This window comes from Pygoscelis adeliae, unplaced genomic scaffold, assembly GCF_000699105.1.
Source record: "Pygoscelis adeliae isolate BGI_AS28 unplaced genomic scaffold, ASM69910v1 Scaffold42, whole genome shotgun sequence".
Taxonomy (NCBI): Eukaryota; Metazoa; Chordata; class Aves; order Sphenisciformes; family Spheniscidae; genus Pygoscelis; species Pygoscelis adeliae.
The window spans coordinates 8,420,119-8,423,204 of NW_008824283.1; the positions used below are offsets into that span (position 1 = coordinate 8,420,119).

General features: G+C 42.2%; 1 protein-coding gene across 1 annotated transcript in view; it reads right to left on the reverse strand.

Moving 5' to 3' along the window:
- Window positions 1–1,280: 1,280 nt before the first annotated feature.
- Window positions 1,281–3,086, reverse strand: part of IMPA2 (inositol(myo)-1(or 4)-monophosphatase 2) — an 18,011-nt gene continuing 16,205 nt past the window's right edge. Inside the window, exon 8 of the mRNA XM_009318583.1 lies at window positions 1,281–3,086. This exon is cut by the window's right edge and continues 196 nt beyond it. The gene's annotated coding sequence lies outside the window, so the exon portion shown is untranslated.

Sequence of the window (3,086 nt, forward strand, 5' to 3'; positions counted from 1 at the left end):
GGGATGCAGACACAAACTGGGATAGCTCCAGGAAGCTGAGCACCGATGGCTTACAAGAGCAAGCACTCGCTTTTCAGAGCACAGGCATCTTTGTGCCAGTGTTCACGGAGAAAATCTTCATCCGTCTTGGATGGCTAATTACAGATGCACTTATGTACTCTGTGAGGTATGTAGTAGAAAATATTCGCAGCGTTTTACAACAGCTGGTAGGGAAAAGAGTCCACGTGTTTAAGCATTTTGGGGGATTTAAGTTTCTGGCTAATGTACTGCACTAGCTGTGCTATGAATGCTTGCACTCAGACGGAGAGCTGCCAGACACGCATGCTGAGCGAAGTTTCATCTGGCTAGCAAGAAAAAACGAAGGGAGGACAAACGCCGGTACAGTTTATTTCCGTCAATATGTGTAGTCAAATAGTTTTAAGGCTGCACTTTGATGAAAACTTTGAACTCACGTAATGTGGCACCATCTGTGAACGGAGCCGTCCTGCCTGCCCCCTCGCTACCCCCTTTGGTGCCTGAAGTCAGCTGCTTGTGGTGGCCAGGGGCTGAATTGGCTTGGGAAAATGATCTGTCTGTAAAATAATCCCTTTTTTGTTTACTGGGGTACTTTACAGGCAGATCACTTCACTCATCTGGTCCACTGGAAGGGTTCAGAAATGCTTGTACTGGCACACGGGCGGCAGAGGAGGTGGGGGAGGCAGGATTGCTGCTCCACACACACGCATGCCAGTTTAGCACACTTGAACTACAGCCCAAATAAAATCCAAAACTGCATCCCGGGCACAAATGAGAACTTGTGAATGGGTTTCTGCACCTCTCCCTTCCCACCACGCTTGGCTCCTGGCTTCACAAATCGCTGGTGTGTGCCACTGAGGTCGATGCATCTATTTCCCTGCTTTGATGAGCTCTGGGACGCCGGCGCACACCAGCCCTAAGTGGGTCAGAGACTTTCTTTGTACGAGCAGGCTGAGCTGCTGGGAAACCTTGCTGGAGCCATGCTCCTCTCCCAGAGCGATGAGGGGGACGGGGTGAGGAGGGGGAGCGGATGAAGTGGGGCTGAGCTTCCACCACACTTGATCCACTGCCAGCATAAGCTTCCTTACCGGGCTTACGGCCACGGCAGAAGTCCGAGTAAAGCCCCGGCTGCTCCCACGGCTGCCGAAGCTAAGTGCCCTGGGATCAGAGCGGTGCCACCAAGCTCCGCATCTGTCACTTGGATCTCTGCTGTGCTGAGAAAGTGGGAGGAGGGTGAATAAGAGACAAGTGAGCCTATTAGTATTTATTATTTGTATTATTATAGCACCTCAGTGCCTAGTCGTGGACCAGAATCGCATCTTATTAGCACTGTGCAAACCCAGAGCCAAAGTACTATAGTCCCTGCCCCAGAAGGCTTACAATCTCCATTTCTGAACAGGGGGGCACAAAGAGATTGGGGGGGTGGGGTAAAAGGGAGCAGTGACAAAATGTTGATCACTGTGACAGACAGCGTTGGTTTTCTGGTAAGAACTATCAGTTCTTCAATGCTTAGTTGGATTTAGACATTCTTCACACAGTCAGTACTTGTATTTCTCGTGAAAAAAAGCATCAAGAAATCACACAGAATTTTACATTATATTCAGTGAAAAACATTTTTCATTGCAAGAAACACATGTAAGGTTATTTTTAAAAAATACTGAAATACTGTTTTTTATGTTCTAAGCAGATATCTGAACACGTTTACAAAGTCTACACATGCAGTGTATCAAGAAAGTTAAAATTTTTTAACCAACTTACTTTTTTGGCTCATTCCTTTATTTAATTTACACTCTTGCAAAAAAGAGATACCTTTTAATTCAATTTTTAAAGAAAAAAATAGAAGTGATTTCATCTCAACTACTTTTCTGGACACACTTGTATTTTCCCTGTGCTCATGATTTAAAAAATAATCTAAATAGAAATGATCACCTTGGTGGAATTAAACCCAGTGCTAGATACAAGGATAGAGAACAACTGTGTATTTAGAAAATGTATGTAACTGATTTTACGGGTTTCTCTGATCAAGAAGTGCGATTACAACTTTGTGCAAGAAGGGCATGTGATTTACAACTTTTTGCAAGCATATCTTATGCACATATTTTTTAATAACTTGCCTGTAAGGGGCCAAATCCTGCTGTTCTGCTCAAAGTTTCTCCAAAATCAACAGCTCCTTGACACTGTGCTCTATTCCACTGGCCTCCTACTGTGTGTCATAGTTAATACTGTGAATAACTCAGCGGAGTTCAATATTTCTGGTTTTAACTATAATTACTCTATGGTAGTAAGTGTTTGCAGGTTTGAGTATCTTACAGAGGCCTGTAGGACAGTATGGTTTATCCCCATGCAGAGGGATGAAGGGAAACAAGACCTAGCTGGACAGTTTGTAAAACCATTAAACGTTTTCCGTGATCAGCTCTGTTATTTGCCATTTGGATAGCCCCCACCGAAATCACGTAAGTAACCTATACTCTTCACCTGCAAATAGCTTCCAATATTAGCTTCCTTCTATGCATTCTCTAAATTGCTGTAAACATCCAGGACACCCATACACACACACACACACACACGTGTGTGTGTGTGTGTGTGTGTATACATGCATATACATGTATAGGTGTATATATACACACATAGACACAGACATACATGTATGTACATATACAAATATACGGATATATAGCTATGACGTAGTTAGGAAACAATAATGTCATTTTTATTGCATTCTTAAGTTTCATAGAACAAGGGTATTATAGGCACACGTCTTAACTACTCGTCCTTACTACTACAGTCCTAAAGCTCATTTACCTGAGATCTGCATCTGTAAAAATAAAGTTCCTTTTTTAGCTGCATGTTACAAAAGACTAAATATCAGCCCCACAGATATGAAATTACAACTTAATTTTGAGACTAATTTACTACAAGTAAAATATGCTATCTTATAAAAAAGATACTGCTGAAAGAGATACATATTAAAAAGGAAACATGATTCTTAGAGGTTTAAAAATCTCCCTATGCCTTCCCACATTGTAATAAGTTTATAAAAAATATTTGACACAGAAGATCTCCACAGAAAG